The sequence below is a fragment of the Nanorana parkeri genome, unplaced genomic scaffold, assembly GCF_000935625.1.
Source record: "Nanorana parkeri isolate BGI_ZX_2015 unplaced genomic scaffold, ASM93562v1 scaffold287, whole genome shotgun sequence".
NCBI classification, from domain to species: Eukaryota; Metazoa; Chordata; class Amphibia; order Anura; family Dicroglossidae; genus Nanorana; species Nanorana parkeri.
In genome coordinates, this window is record NW_017306555.1 from 1,239,428 (window position 1) to 1,257,415 (window position 17,988).

Here is a 17,988-nt window from a genome sequence, read left to right on the forward strand (position 1 = left end):
TATTTTAAAAGGTTTATCACCACCAGTTCTTTTCCTGAAACACACAAATTATGAAAGGAAGAAAAAAGTAATGCACACAGAGGGCCAGATTTCTGTATATCCAACATTGATCATGGCTAGGGTAGCAGGGCTGTTAGGTGGAGCACACAGCGACTTACACACAGGGTTGGACTGGAGAAGTGAGATGGTGGGCCCAGCATTAAGCAGTACACGTCGCAGCAAAATGTCTGCATGGCTTACTATGAGGGGGCATGTTTAGGAAGTGAAGGAAGGGGGGGGCGTGTCCTGCGCATGGCGGAGTAAGTCGCACTGACCCAGAGCTCCGTGGTGCCATTCTCTATTACACTGCTTTTCTGCACTTATACCACCCTGAAACCAGCCGAAATAATGACCTCAAAGCGCCGGAAGGAGGGGGCTACCCACTCTCAAAGGAATACTCCATCCCTACAAAGGTACTTCTCCTCCACGAGGAGTGGATCGCGGGACCGCTGCGCATCCAACATGGCGCCGGAGGCGTCATACACCCCTTCACTACGGTCCCGTACGCGCTCAGTCTCACCTGTCCCCAGTGGCTCCACGGTGGGGCACCGGTCTCCCCGGCTCTACGACTCGGACTCCGCTGATGTCGATAGGGAGCCCCTACACCACACCCCAGCAGACATACCGGAGGAGTTCAGGGCCCTGCTCCAGTTCCTGCCCACGGAGGAGGACTTTGCGGCCCTGGTCACCAGGGTGGAGGCGGCCCTCCAACAGGACCTTTGCAAGGTGAGGCAGGAGGTCCGCACGATAGCAGCGGAGGTGATGGCGGTATCCACCTCATGCACAGCGATCAACGCCCGGGTCCAGACATTGGAACAGGCCCAATCGGTAATCGGTTCCCACTGCTCCCCTCGCAGCTCTCCAATGGCAAATGGAGGACCTAGAGGACCGCAACCGGCGGCATAATATTTGCATCCGTGGGCTCCCGGAGGCAACCCCACCCTCTCATCTCCGCAATACGGTGCAGGCGATCCTCAGCTCCTTGTTACCGGAGACGCTGCCTGCGGAGGTCATACTAGACAGGGTCCATCGCACCCTAGGCCTCCCATCTTCTGACGCGGCCCGTCCACGTGGCGTCCTGTGCCGCCTGCATTACTATACGATGAAGGAGGACATAATGCGGCAGGCATGGCAGAAGAGGCCAGTGATGTTCGACAGTGCAAACCTGCAGATCCTGCCAGACCTGTCACGTAATACCTTGAGACACTGAGCTCTGATGCGACCCCTACTTGATGTGATTCTCCAGGCGGGGGCGACTTAACATTGGGGATACCCCAATCGCCTTCATGTCCGTAGGGATGGTTCTACCCACACAGTGCGTTCACTGGCGGACCTGCCAGGTCTATGTGCCTTCCTCAACATACCTACCATTCAAGTTCCGGATTGGATGGCCTACATAACGGATGAGGACACCGGAGCCCCGAAACCTCGACGTCCTAGACGACCCCGCCACTCCCAGTATGACGCCTCGCCTGACCGGAATCTTCGAGAGGACGCCGCGGAACCGTGAAGGACTGTGAGTGCTCTCTGTTTTTGCCAGTTCTTAGTTTGACTGTTTCCAATCGTTATGCCTTACCCTCACTTTGTGGAGTTCCGGACAATGAAGGAGCCCCGGATGCACAGCCGGTATACCCTACCTAGCAGACCGGCTACCCCACTTTATTGACTTCCTCACCGCTTTGTCTCTGTGGTTCCCCTGAGAGACTGACACTCCAAAGAAACCTTGATGTTCTAGCTCCCAGTGCCTCGGGGAATGCCGGAGAGCTCCCCCGCCTGTATCGCTGGCGGCAACACTTTCTCCCTTTTATTTCTTTGCATTATTATGTATTTTATTTTGATTTTTGAACGTGCATGGTGTGCCGCTGCTGGCTGTGAAACTTGTGCCGTATGGGGCATCTCGAGCCCGATCACGGGGGAGCCCTGGGAGCAGTTTGAGGACTGCTGTGGTGGCTCCACTGCCTGGAAGTGTTTTTTTTTAGTAAGGTTTGAGGTAGCGGGAGAAGAGGGTTGCTGCCCATGCAGCATTTATCTCCGAGTCCGCTCCCTATCCGCTACATATGGGATTTTCTGCCAAGCGCAGCCACATGGCAGGCAGAGGTTGCCTCTAGGGGGCGCGCAGGAAACGTTTTTCCGCTCCGCGTTCCATCCCCCCCTATCTCTCTGTTTGTCCGGAGGTCAGGGAGGGAGGCGGTATACCCCACTAGCTGGATCCACGCATCCGCCACACAGCGCTCCAGTATTCCTGTTGATTAGGGGTATATGCTAACTCTCCTCCCTGCTCCCCACTCATGATGGTTAGTTCTTAGCTGGTTACACATATGTTTGTATTTTTTCATATCCATTTGTTTATGCAGTGTTCTACTATTGAGACACCTGATCTCCCATGGAGCTCCGCTCTGCGCGTGCTCAGACCCGTTTTCCCCTGATAGTTACTCCCAGTGGTGCTCTAGGTACCACAGGGATCTTGAACTTCGGTTCACATTTAGAATCCTCCTTAGTGTTCGTTGTCCACCCCTTTCTCCAAGTGTTTGTTCCCCCCTCTTTGGTGCCCCCAGCCTTACCCCTACCCTTGTACGTCCCCCTCCCTGCCCCCCCTTTCTCCTCCACCCCCCTTCCTGCCTACCTGATCACTCTCTCTAAACTACTGCTCCTGGTCTTTGCCCCCCTCCTTTCCCCTTCTCACCCACTCACTAACTTACCATGTCATCACTCAAGGTACTGTCTCTTAACGCCAGAGGGTTGAACGTTCCCGAAAAAAGACGGATGGTTCTGACGGATCTGCATCGCCAACGTGTGCAGGTGAGCCTTTTATCGGAGACCCACTTTACCGAGGGAGGAGCCACTAAACTTCATGACCGCAGCCATCCCGTGGCGTATCATGGTTACTCCGCGGACAAAAAATTGCGGGGAGTAAGTATCCTGATAGCACGCTCAGTTTCCTGGCAGCTAGTCGATGTGACGGCTGGGGAAGATGGGCGCCTTTTGATGGTTAAGGGATCCATGAATGGTCAGAGGATGACTTTTGTAAATATATATGCCCCCAACCAAGGCCAAGTCTCCTTTTTGGAACGAGTTTTGGCGCGAGTGGATGAATTCAGGGACGGTATATTGCTCATTGGGGGTGACTTCAACCTTCACCTGGACCCCGGGGTTGACTCTTCCAACCAGGCGGCCCACCTATCCTTTTCGGCTCTACGCCGACATAGGAAAGACTTACATGTCCATCAGCTTATTGATGTTTGGCGCCTACAGCATCCCACAACAAAAGACTACTCCTTTTATTCAGCGGTTCATGATACCTACACACGTATCGACTACTTCCTAGTACACAATAGCTCTCTCCCTTCCGTGTCCCGCACAGAGATAGGCAATATCACATACTCTGATCATGCACCTGTGCTCCTTACCTTGGAGTTGGGTTCGCAGATGCCCCGGTCATGGCACTGGCGTCTAAATGAATTTCTCCTCCAGGAGCCTGATCTCTTTGCGGAAGTGGAAGGGGACCTGAAAACATACTTTGACATAAACACTACCGTAGACTGCTCCCCATACTACATCTGGGAAGCTCACAAGACATACATTAGGGGGACTCTCATAAAGATCAGTGCACGCCGTAAGAGACAGAGGATAGAACAACAGACGACTCTTCTTACTCAGATCCACTCCCTGGAAGTTTCCCATAAAAGACGCCAAGACCCAGTTACCTTGTCGAGGCTACGTGCTCTCCACGAAGCACTATGTGCTCTATACCTGGATAGAGCCAAAGCTACACTCTCCAAGTGTAGAAGACATTTTTACGAGTACGGAAACCAATGTAGTCGATCCTTAGCACAGGCGCTTCGTGTACAGCGTTCTCGGAATTTCATTCCGGCGATTAGATCGCCTGCGGGACAGAAATCCCATCTGTCGAAAGATATCGCTGCTGCTTTCCGGGACTATTATTCATCCCTATACAACATCCCGGGTCCCCAAACAGCCCAAGCCCTGACCAAACGACAACAGCAAATCCGATCCTACTTGCTCTCATCTAAAATGCCAACTCTACCAGCGGGTATCAGTGAGGCGTTAGACACACCTATTTCATCCCAGGAGTTAGACAATGCTATCAAACAATCTAAAACAGGAAAGGCCCCTGGCCCTGACGGTTTTACACTGACATACTACAAAAAATTCCCCACCATACTTTACCACCCGCTGCTGTCAGCCTGGAACTCAGTTCACATGGGCCAGACGCTCCCGCGTGACTCCCTGGCGGCACACATTGCTGTGATCCCGAAGCCTGGTAAGGACCCTATGGCATGCACTAGCTACCGTCCTATATCACTGCTCAATGTGGATACAAAATTATTTGCCACGGTGCTGTCCACACGGCTCCTTCCATTTATACCATCCCTGATACACCCAGACCAGGCGAGCTTCGTCCCCTCGAGAGAGGCCCGAGATAACACCACCCGGGCCCTGAACATTATACACTCGACCCTGTTGAATTCCACTCCCAGCTTTCTTTTATCTGCCGATGCAGAGAAGGCCTTCGACAGGGTCGATTGGTACTTTCTGCGGCTCACCTTGGAGCACATTGGGCTTGGACCGGGTATGCTTTCCTGGATCATGGCCTTATACAATGGACCATCGGCGAGGGTTTGTGTAAATGGTACCCTATCCGACCCGTTTAGGATCACCAATGGGACACGTCAGGGTTGCCCCCTTTCTCCGCTAGTTTTTATTTTAACTCTAGAACCCTTATTGCGCTCTATCCGGATGGATCCGGATATCAGGGGCATACAGGTAGGCGCCCACCAACACAAGGTAGCTGCCTACGCAGATGATCTATTATTCTTCCTTACGGCCCCGGATGCCTCCGTGCCCAATCTCATGTCTGCCTTGCGTCTTTATGGGGAAAATTTCCAATATAAACAGTCAAAAATCGGAAGCACTGAATCTCACTATTCCCCCCCAAATGCTCAAACGCATCTCCCTAAATTTCCCGTTTCAATGGTCCTCGTCATCTATTAAATATCTGGGAGTTCATCTCCCGAGCGACCTGAAACACACTTATAGCCTTAACTTTTTGCCACTCCTTCAGACAGTTAAATCGGACCTCCTTGGGTGGTCACGACAGGCCTTCAATTGGACGGGTAGGTGCAATGTCATTAAACAAACGTGCTGCCAAGATTCCTCTATCCGTTTCAAGCTTTACCGATTTCTCTACCCAGCAGCTTTTTTTGCCTCGGTACAGGCCATGATCACACAGTTTGTCTGGGCGGGCAGGGCACCACGACTGCGGCTGTCTATTTTACGGAGGCCTAAGGACTCGGGAGGCCTTGCCCTACCAGACATTCAGCTCTATTATGTAGCATCACACTTGGACTGGTGCCGACATGAAGAGATCAAGCCTTGGGTGGCCCTGGAGCAGAGCATGTCTGACATCTCGCTTGCGGTGTTACCATGGTGCGACAAGCAAGTGGATAAGGCTGTCAGGCTGCATCCCACGATAGGCACTTCTTGGCGAGTGGCCCGGACTGCCTTTCTGGGGAGGCAACTTTCACCGTCTCCCTCACCCTTGCAGCCGATAATAGGCAACCCTCAATTTCCGCCGGGTATTGAAGATAAAATGCTTTCGAACCTTAGGGCTGCGGACAGGTTTCGGGCAATGCACTTCTTAAAGGGTACATCATGGCAAACACTCCCAGACCTCTCTGTGGACCCAGTTCTGGGCGGCCTGGGCCTTTGGCGACACCTTCAACTGTCTCACTACCTCGCATCCATCCCAGACCCAGCGACCTTCACCCGCCCCTTGACACCTCTTGAACAAGCTTACACAGACCGTGGCTTCCTAACAAAATCTTTATCCTTTTGCTATCAAACTTTGCTCTCTTCTGACTCGACTGAGCCGCTACACTACATAGAGAAATGGGAAACAATTTACAACCCTAGAAAGGAGCTGAATACTGCAGCTGTCCCTGAAAGCATCCATATGCAATAAGTACCAAGAATCTGGCTACAAGATACTGACGAGGTGGTACAGGACCCCTCGCAGATTACATCATATGTATCCCGCTGCGCCGGATATTTGCTGGCGCTGCGGTGCACCAGATGCAGACATGCTACATGTCTGTTGGTCATGCACGAAACTGACGCATTTCTGGTCCCAGGTAAGACTTATCTCTCAAAAATTCACTGATTCCGGCTGAACCAGCCTTTTTCTGCTCCATCATAATCAGTATCCGCTCAAGGGATATAGACGGTCATTAATGGTTCACCTGATCAACGCAGCACGAGCCTGTATACCTCTGCTGTGGAAACAGGAGGCTCCACCCTCGGTAAAGCTCTGGTTCACCAAAATTAATGACCTTAGGTATATGGAAGATCTCGCCAGCCACATCAAAGATACTTCCTCTAGATTCAACGCTACCTGGCACTATTGGCTCGAATATACATCTACGGATGAATATCAGGCTTATATGTCAACTTGAGAGATGTCAACTTTCTGGTATCCCTCCCCCACCCCTACCTCTGATTCTCCCTATGCTCTACCGTAACTTATCTCTGCTCCCCTCTTTACCCCCGCCCTCTCCTTCAGCATTCAAATATATTCCCCCCCTTCAGGTAATAAACACCCACCCCGAGGTAGTGATTATTTATGGTTCGTTGAGTAGACGATATGATACCTTAGCCATTTGCGGACCATCTAAAGGTCTAAAGTTGGAGCTTTCCCCCAAGGGGATAAGAGCGCTCAACTATAAAATCTGGGGAATTTTTGCTCACAGCTCAATGGTTCCATACAAATTTCCTGGTGTTGGCCTGAGAAGTTATCAATTTTACCGAATGCCTGTAATTTTCCATGTTCCCCCCACACTTGTCTGTAAATGATCTGTATGTATACCCTCTCCTTCAAATGTATGTAAATGACATAACAAACTTTGTTGCGAAAAATAAAAGAATTTATAAAAAAAAAAAAGGAAGTGAAGGAGTTACCAAAAATAGCTGAAATTTGAACTACAAATATTAGGGTTAAATGCAGAGCTGTCAAAGTGATAGCTCAGTCCCGCAGATTACACAGGGGGAATGCAGCTCTTCCTGTGTAATCATCGGAGCTGTGTGACAACCATCATCAGTGCAGTGTATGGAAACCATGGCTCATATAGGGTAAGAGTAGGTTTCTGGACCTAACAAGCAAGTATAACTGTTAAGGTTATATATACAGTGCATTCAGAAAGTATTAAGACCCCCTTCACTTTTTTCAATTTTGTTATGTTGCAACCTTGATACTACAGTTGTTTAAATCCTTTTTTTCTCATGAATCTACACTCAGTGCCCCATAATAACAAAGTAAAAACAGAATTTTAGAAATGTCTGTGAATTTATGAAAGAGGAAAAATCTAAAATATCACATTGGCATAACAACACTTGAAATTTAGCTCAAGTGCCTCCCATTTCTCTTGACAATTACTAAGATGTTTCTGCACCTTCATTTGAGTCCACTGGTGGAAAATAAATTGATTGGACATGATTTGGAAAGGTACACATCCCTCTATAGAAGGCCTCACAGCTGACAATGCATAATGTATTAGAGCAAATGCCATGAGGTCAAAGGAACTGCCTGCAGAGCTCAGAGACAAGATTATTGCAAAGCACAGACCTGGGGAAGGCTACAAAAACATTTCTGCTCTATTAAAGGTTCCGAAGAACCCTATCGAACATTTCTGGAGAGACCTGAAAATGGCTGTCCACCGACGGTCCCCATCCAACCTGACTGAGCTTGTGAGGATTTGCAAAGAAGACTGGCAGAAAATCCCCCAATCTAGGTGTGCAAAGCTTGTCACGTTATACCCAAAAATACTTGAGGCTGTAATTGCTGCCAAAGTCAAAAATTTTAAAAAGTCTTTCAGAGGGATGCAGCACTCTTTAAATTGCCAAGATATTGGGGCGTGATCACAGAACCATCAAACTTTTTGTTGCAAATAGTTAACAGGGTCACAAGAAACGTGCTGAAAAAGAAAGATGCAAATGAACTGCCAAAGATTTGAGAAGAATCAAACGTGAAGCTTGATACCAGGAAACCATTATCTTCCAGTGCTGTCATATTCCAGATATGCAACCTACCTGGAGTGCCCAGAAGTACAAGATGTTCAGTCAGACATGGCCAAGGTAAGGAGGGCTGCAACCCGACCTCCACTGAACAAGACACCGAAGTTGAAACGTCAGGTCTGGGCCAAGAAATATCTGAAGACATATTTTGCAGAGGTTTTATGGACTGATGAGATGAGAGTGACTCGATGGACCAGATGGATGGGCCTGTGGCTGGATCAGTAACGGGCACAGAGCTCCACTTTGACTCAGATGTCAGCAAGGTGGAGGAGGAGTATTGGTGTGCTGGTATTAATAAAGATGAGCTAGTTGAACCTTTTCGGGTTGAAGATGGACTCAAAATCATCTCCCAAACCTATTGCCAGTTTTTAGTAGACACTTTCTTCAAGCAGTGGTACAGAAAAAAGTCTGACCATGATATGTATGCAGGACAATGCTCCATAGCATGTATCCAAGTACTCCACTGCATGGCTAACCAGTAAAGGCCTTAAAGATAAAGGAATAATTAATTTCGATTAATTTCGATTAATTATAATGCACATACAGATCCAACTACATTGGCCTATACACATACAGCACAGCAATGAAGTAATAAAATGAACTAGGATCACATTAATCCAGCACGTTATTAATCTCACGTGCCCCACTCAATATGGCCGCCGCTTGAGTGGGGCAACTCAGAATAATAACGTGCTGGATTAATGTGATCCTAGTTCATTTTATTACTTCATTGCTGTGCTGTATGTGTATAGGCCAATGCCTTGGCTTGCACTCGTGCAGAAAGTTTCTTGGGCAAACTCACCGGCCCAAGTGGCTCCGTCGGCTAACAAAGGGGGGAGGAGTCCGTGACGTCACTGGATCGCCGAAGGGACTCCCAGAAGCCGGCGGAGAGGTGAGTGTTTTCATTAGCGATCAAAATAATTTGAATCGATCAAAAAGTTTAACGATTAATCGAGAAATTATTCTTTAATTTCCACAGCCCTAGAATAATGACATGGCCACCTTCCTCACTTGACCTAAACCCTACTGAGAACTTGTCTTCTTAAACGGGAGATTTACGGTGAAGGAAAACAGTACACCTCTCTGAGCAGTGTCTGGGAGGCCGTTGTTGCAGCTGCACAAAAAGTTGATAGTCAACAGATGAAGAAACTGACAGACTCCATGGATGGAAGGCTGAGGACTGTTTTATTGGCTATATTGGTCACTGATTTTGTTTTTGAAAATGTCAGAAATGTTTATTTGTAAATTTTGAGTTGTTTGTTTATTATTCTCACTTTAACAGATGAAAACAAACAAGTGAGATGGGAACATTTTCATTTTCCATTAAGTTGCATAATAATTCTGCACACTAATAGTTGCCCAATAATTGCACACACATAGATATTCTCCTAAGAAAGCCAACACCTCACTTTTACTTTCTTCAATACTCAGGTTTGAGGCTTATTAACATTTTGGATTGACCAAGAGCACTGTAGTTGTTCAATAATGAAATTAATCCTCAAAAAATACAACTTGCCTAATAATTGTGCATGCAGTGTATATGTATATATATATTTTTTTTTTTTTCCAAAGATTGTGGCACCATCCATGTGTTTTTTTTTTTTTCAAAAGTTCAACTTAATGACCCCATGACCCATGTGTTATGTAAAATCCTGCTTGAGCAACAAGTGAGTGAACTCATAAGTACATATTGGAGTAAATGCCAACAGTTCAAAGGTGGTTACGTGTTTCTTTAATATATCAGTATGCACCTGATTAAAGTTAGCACACACAGTGACCCGATATGAAACATTTTGCATTGTAACACACCTATTTGCTGAATGAATCCAAGAAACAGGTGTAACGAGCACATGTTAGAGAAGATATTGACCACTGGAGGAACCCTGTAATGTCACACATAGTAATGTAATGAGAATTGAAATTTAGCATAGTGCCCAAGTTGTCTTGCAACAACAGGGACCTTGTTTCAAATTCCAGCTCTTGAGTACTGTCGGTATGGAGTTTGTATGCTGTACCCATTTTTGGGGCTGTGTGATATGGTTTCCTCATAAACACATACTGTTGTGTTGACAGGTTCCTGATCAAAGGGCATCTGTCAATCTGTGCTAGAGACATTAGATTGTTAGCTCCACTGGGGCGTAGATGTAGATAAATGTTTCTAAGTTAAACAAAACATGTCACAAAAGAAATGTGACATACTATTGGTGACCTTTTCAAAATATGGTGTAGGACCAGGAAATGAGGACCCTTTGTGTCAGTGGTGAGAATAGTTGCAATCCAGCCAAACTGAACAGTCTGTTTTTTTTAAACTAATTAACTGGTTTTCAGAGCACTCATACCACTGTATGGTTTTAGGTAATGGCAGATTGAAAATGCACAAGTACAATTGATTGACAGGGGCAGAGCGCTGCCATCCTGTGTCAAGATATGTCTGCATATGCATCATTTTAACTTAAAATGTATCTTCTAAGCTTCAGCAGTATACTAAGACATTCTTTGGCGATCGATCCACCATCTGCAGATTAGAGGAAGAAACAGTGTCCCTCCTTACTTAGTACCCAAGCTCATATTTGGGCAATGAGGAGGTTTCCACCATTGGCACAGTTTTAACTGAGCAGTGAACTTTGGGGATCCGGCTCCCCGCAACATCACTGCCATTGTTTAATATTAGTCTAACAGTGTTATTCACAAAAGGGTGAAGAGTTTGGAGAAGGCCGGAGAAGTGAACAGTCTAGGACAACATAGCTAAACTGGAAAGTAAGCTGAATTGGATAATTTTTCCATATCAGCTATTTTGGCCTAGATTGTTCCCTTCTCCTGCCTTCTCCAAACTCTACACACTTTTGTGAATAACCTTGTTAATATAGGCAGTAATGCCACAGAGAACTCCTTCCCCAGAGTACATCCATTAGTGCTCGTTTGTGTCTAAGTTAAAAATGCTGGAATGACAGTCGGAAGGGCTTTGCAAGTTTAGTCAGGGAAAGTCAGGCCCCTGCAACAAGGAAAAACGAAATTACCTAACCTATAACATGATACCTTAACCCACCCCCAGTCCTTACACTTAACCTAACCCCTAAATTTAGCCTCACACTAAGCTTCTTCATACTCCACTGGGAGTCTCTGTGCTGATAGCAAGCAGTCCCGTGCCTAAATCATATATTTATTGCAGGTATTTATATAGCGCCAACAATTTACACAGCACTTTTACATAGTATACATTCACATCAGTCCCTGCCCTCAAGGAGCTTACATTTTAAGGTCCCTACCTCACATGCATACATTCAGGGCCAATTTAGACAGAAGCCAATTTACCTTCCAGCATGTCTTTGGAATGTGGGAGGAAACTGGAGTACCCGGGGAAACCTACGCAAGCACAGGGAGAAAATGCAAACTCCTTGCAGACCAGGGACCCCAATGGCTGCAAGGCAGAAACGCTAACCACTACATCACTGTGCTGCCCATATACTGCTGGGATCCTAGAGCCAGGAGAAACTGTTCTGGGATATGTTTTCCTCATCAAATAAAGACACCAGAATAATATGTTGTTGGCATATGACTTAAAGTGTTTCTAAAGGCAAAACTAAAAATGTAATATATTGCAACTTACACCTTAGATGTGGCGGCTGCATTTGTTTTCTCCTTTATTTTCACCCAGCGATTCTGCCAGTAACACGCTTCCAGTCCAGTGATGATGACAACACTGACAAACTACTGTATCAGGGCAACAGAAACAGGAAGAGGACTTCAGAACCCCACCATTTCCTTTTCTCCATACCAAACTGTATATGGGTGGGGTTCTTTAGCCAGGAAAAATGTAACTGATAATAATAAGTGGTGGCAGACAGCAGAGATGTTATCAGTTAACAAGATATCTGGCAAGATCAACAGGTTGAACTTATAAAGCAGAAATAACAAAATGCTTTCAATGGCATATTTTACAGGCCAAAAGGAAGAAAGAGAAGTTCCTTGTCAGGGTTTATATACACTTTATATTTTCTTTGAGGAGATGACAAGATTTACATGAATTCCAGCATACCTGCAACTCAAAGGCATGATTTTTTACTATTTTCCTATTAGATTATATACTTTCTAAAGCAGTGGTTGTCAATTTATGAGGTATGGGGGCCTCAACTGTGGCCCCAGACCGCTCCAAAGGCTTGAGCATAATATTCAATATATGACAGGAGACTGTCAAATATATAGAGGAGATGGTCAGAGACTGTGGCCATGCAACAGGTTTGATTGGAAACTGAAGACACACTGCAGGAGACAGTCAGAGACTAGGGGCATGCCATATGAGACTGCTAGAGATCACTGATGTTACAGCTTCTCTTCAAATGATTGCTCTCGCTACTGACTGCTGGGGTATGTAAAGGGCTGCACAGGAAGTTCCAAAGGGCTGCATGTGTCCCTCAGGCTGCCGGTTGGGCACCTGGGTTCTAAAGTATACGCACAGCTCAATTTAGTGGCAATGGAAAGACTATTTGTGATGTTTTTAGAGAGACAATGGATGCAAGGTTTGATTTTTTTTTTGGGCTGTTCACACAGAGAGGGTTTCTATTTCTGTAAAACTGCAGTGGGAATTTGTTTCAAATATATACACTGCTTCCTGGAGTTCCTCCCTAAGATATAAATAAGACCATTATTTCAGTTGTTATAGATAAAGGAGACAAAAAATGGAGGAAGTTATGGCCCATTCTTTCTTGGGTCATTATCAGAAACAAGATTCACTGGGCAAGCAGCTGAGTGTACTTCAAATGTATTCCAGCGCGTTAGCATTTACACCGATAGTCAAGTATGCATCCTGGACAGGGAGGAGGATTGGTTTAAAAGAGGTGCAAAAGAGGCCATTTATGTAAAAATGGAGAAGCCAAGCTTGAATAGAGGCCACATACAATGCTGTTTTAACACCTCTCTGGACGGGTTAATAACATCTGCTAGCTCCAATCATGCAAATGCAATCAACACCTTACCTCCATGAGGTCTCTGACCCCATGGTGGTTATGATTAACAGATTATGTTGATTGGAGCAACATTCACCATATTTATTCCCAGATAATTTTTGTACAAGTCATTCTGAATTCATAAAGCTAGTCAGATGACCAGAAAAATGTCTTCCAGTGTCCAGTTGCCTTGATTTATTTTTTACAGATGGACTGCATCAAAGCAACTCCAGAACTACAGTTCTTGTGGGATGTTCCCGGTCTGCAGCAGTCAGGACCTACCAAAAGTGGCCCAAGGAAGGAAAACTGACGACCCGTAAACAGGAAGCATCTGTGGGATGTGCTGGAAAAACAAGTCAGATAAATGGAGGCCCCACCTTGCAGCTTACAGGACCCGGAGGTCTAGTGGAATCTATGTCTCGACGGGTCAGAGCTGTTTTGAAGCAAAAGGGAGACCTACTCAGTTTTAGGCGGTTGCTCCTAATGTTATGGCTGATCGGTGTATAGTATTTTTGTATGCAATGTAAAGTCAAAAGCTGTCCTTGCCCTGTCATTCTCTGCAGAAGCAGTTTGTCTATTTAATCAAATACAATTAATGTGCAGGAGAAAGTACTTATGTTTTGTGAGATAAAAGATTATAACGTTCAATGAACATAAAGGAGTCAAAGTTAGTTTATTTGTACACCATGTGTATAGTTCCATGTATAGTGATCAGCAGGGTCAAAGCTAGGTGGGGTGTCACTATGCCTGAAGAGAACAGCACTTTATGAGGTTGTTTCAAGCCTCTCTTCTGCTCTGCAGCATTCAGAATGGCCCAGCTGAGCCACAGAGGAGAGTCTTGATTAAAGCAATTTCAAGCCTCAACTGCTTTTGCTTTCTTATTTTGGTGCGGCAGAACCCCTTCTGATCCACCACGGAGGTTAGGTTTGAAATCACTTCATTCAAGTCTCTCCTCCATGACAGATTAGAATGGGCATTGCTGGGAAAATAAAAGCAAGCCCAGAATCGGCTCCTAAATTAACAAAGCAGAACTGGAGACTGAGGCGATTTGAAGCCTCACCTCTGCTGTAGACCCACCGCAACAAAAGAAGAGAGAGCCCAGAAGTGTGGGGTGGGGGCGCGGTGTGTGTGGATAGAGAACTTCTCCTGGGTGGGGGGGCAACTCTGAGTCTTAGCTCCGGGTGACAGAATGTCTAGTTTCGTCACTGTTTGTATTTATCAGTATCAGTGAAAGGTCTGCCTCACGCTAATGGGAGATACACCCTGCAGGTTAGATAAACTGAATATACCAGATGGGATTTGCCATTTACATTTACCGGACATGACAAATACCTTGAACATATGGAAGATAGCACAGCTATCACAGCATAATAGATAAGCCTTTCCCAACTTTATTAATGCTGAGCAACCATTGAAATAACTTTTAGGGAAGCCCTGCTTATATCTACAGCTCATGGGACATTAGCGTGAACTATTTGGTTTGGTTATAAGAATGAATAACAAAATAAGGGATATGGCATACCTAGGGTATTTGATAAACAGGCTGTTTTATATGAGAAAACTATTTTCAGTAAAAATAAATATAATAAAAACGAATAAACAAATGAAACGAATAATATTAACAGCCTGAAAAGAAGCTCAGACTGTAAAAAAATGTAGTTACCTCTCATTCTTGGTCAGTGAAAAAGTGTCCCCTCACATTAGCGTTAGCGGTCAATGGAAAAGTGCCCCCTCTTATTTAGGTCAGTAGAAAAGTGCCCCCTCACATTGGTGGTCAATACACAAATGCCTTAGATTGGTGGTCATTGAAGTCCTCCATTACACTGGTGGTAGTGCCCCTGTTATTGGTGGTAAGTGAAGTGCCCTGTTACATTGGTGGTCAATGGAGAAGGCTCCACTTAGATTGGTGGTTGGTGGAGAAGGACCCCACTACACTGGTTTTCTGTGAGAATGCTGTTTACTTGTCCTGTCAGTGGGAAAAATGCTCCCACCACCCTTACAAATAGCTGAAAAGATCATTAGTGTCAGTGGTAACCTATCTGGGAGACAGAAATCAGTTATTGCTCAAGTAACCTCTAGCAACCTCTGGAGGAACCCTGGTTGAAAAAAGGCTGCTGTAGACTATAGATTTAATACACAACTAAAGCCTGCTTTACACATAGAATCCACACCCAGATACTGAGGTTTGATGTATACTAACCAATGCATTAGCATGCTCTTGTGTTATGTTTATGCTGTTGACCAGGGATCGGCAAGGTGTCCGTACACAAACACTGGTGTCTGTACATGGACACTGGTGTCTGTGAGTGGCCCTTACAGGGTCCCCTGTGGCCGCAGTTCAGTTGGAACTAACTTAGTACGGTCCCAGCCCTGACCCCAGTGAGCTTGGTGCCCGACGCTGGGGTGGGGGCTGGGGGTTTTCTGCAGAGGACAGCACAGCAGCCAGTAGCAGTAGGCCTCTGGTGCCCAAGGCTGAATAGGGGCCCAACACTGGGGTGGGGGCCTTTGCAGAGGACAGCAGCCAGTAGCGGCATGCAGCTCTACAGCCAGGAGCGGAACCACTGCACCAGAGCCCGAGCCTAGGGGGGACCTGTATAGTACTCACAGAGACCAGAGCTAACATAGCTAACGAACATACATAACGAACTAACGAACATAGCTAACGAACATACATAGATGCACTGCAGGGCGGCACTGCAGGCACACTAAGAGGCAAAGCTGGGGCCTAAGCCATGAAGATCAAGTGAGCAGCCGCCTGGTTACAGAGCCCACCACCTCTCCCTGGCGCATGGTGTTCCCGCCGAGGACAGTCAGATAAGGTGACTGCTTTCACCTATGTTCAGCTATGTTCTATAGTGTCATTGTTTGTAGCCCATAACTGATGGAATTATTCTGCATTGCTGTATAAAATATTGATGGGAGTTGTAGTAATCTGTAGCTGGTGCCATTCTGCATTGCAGCAATGCAGAATGGCTTTAGCTATAGAGGACTACAACTTCCAGCAATACTTTATACAGAAATGCAGAATGGTACCAGCTATAAAGGACTACAACCTTCAGCAATACTTTATACATCAATGCAGAATGGCAAAGGCTATAGATGGGATTCTGCCCTGTCGTATAAAGTATTGCTGGGCGTTGTAGTCCTATATGGACAAAGCCATTCTGCATTGCCGTATAGAGTGTTGCTGGGAGTTGTAGTCCTCTATAGCTGAAGCCATTCTGCAATGCCATATAATCACATACAGACACAGCAGGACAAGCCACTCTTCTGCTTCCTACTTTTCGCTCCTCCTTCCTCCAAGCTAGTAGGTGGACAGCTGCTGGAGACTGTGCTATCCCTTGTGATCTTGTACCGCATAGGAAGTTCAGGGAAGCTTGGAAGCATGATGACTATACGTGCTTGGGCAAACATGTAAAAATACTACTTGGGCAATAAATATTTGCTGGATCTGGATTCATAATTGAAAAAAATGTTTGAGAGTTTAATATTACTATAAGTCTTTCTATTAGGACAGTCAGAGTTTGCTGTTACTGAAATTGAGAGAGGAACATACAAAAGTCTACTAAACGGAGATATCTCAAAGGTAAGAAATATATTTTTTAAAATTATTGTTAGATATGCTGTGTGAACAGGAACACATAACAAACATATAGAGGGGTTTTCTCAATGTTTATTGCAAAAGTGGAAATACACTTTAAGCTCAAAATATTCATATTTGACTGGAGGAATGTGTAATCCTTCCCATGTAACAGGCTCCCAAGGGAATAGGCACAATAAGTCAGCAATACAATGCGTCTATAAATCTGTCATCACCTTCTAAATCCATGACATTTTGTACTTTTAGCTTTAGATGTTGGGTCCACTCCTGTCCTGTAACTATTTATATTCGTGTGCTTCTCTGTTTGAACACGTAGGACTTGCTTAGCATTGGTGTTACGGTTTATTTACTTGGTATTTAACATGTCAGAAATAAAAAGGTAATAGTCAGAAATAATTATGCTATCTTAAAACAAAGCCCTAGATTTGCTGATCTGTCCTCGATAACTATTTGTTTAGGTGAATACCCATGCAGATCAGAACATGCAAAAACAAACTTGCTCAGAGGCAGCCATGATCCGTTCTTTGCGACGATGCCTGTTTGTAATACTGATCCCCTCCAGTACTGCACATCTCCCTCGCCAGTGCAGCCATCTTCCTCCCAGTCCTCATCTGGGTTTCAAGTCTTCGGCCGCTTGATTGGCTGGGTCCTGATGACGTAAATCCCGTGCATATGCATGGGAGCTACTTCAACTCAGCATGCCGGGTCTGTACACTAAGCTAAGCATGCGTGGCTCAGTGTAGAGGACATTTTTTTGAATGGCAGTAAGAAACTTTTACAGCTATAAGAGACTTACACAGCCTCTACCACCACATAAAGCTGCCAATAGGCAGAGCCCGTGGTGCTGTGCCCCCTGGGGGTGGCGTCCCAGGGGTGCTCAGAAAGTCACATGGGTGTGGGAACCCACATGACTCACTGGCACTTGGTCACACACCACCTTGCAATTTCTGCACAACGCCTCTTGGACAAGACTTATGGCTAGTCCGGGGCAATTTTTTAGCACCCGGCCCCTAGGGCCTGTCAGCGTGGTGCACTGGCACTATTCCTTTATTTATTGCACCTCATGCACGATTGGCACATTTTTGTGTTTTTGTAAATTTTGACCCACAGAGTGCTAGGGTGCAGGTACCTTCGGGGCCTATTCCCGATGCAGGGGAGGAGGTTCTGTGCCCTAATATAGGGTTCTCTGCCTCCTCCCGACCCAGGGAGTCTCTTTTCGGGAGAGCTCCCTACCTAGTACTTGGTGGGACCTGTTTCGGCAGGTTCCCGAAGGATCGGGGTCCGCCAGTCTCCGGGCTGGTGGACCAAAGTATCTCA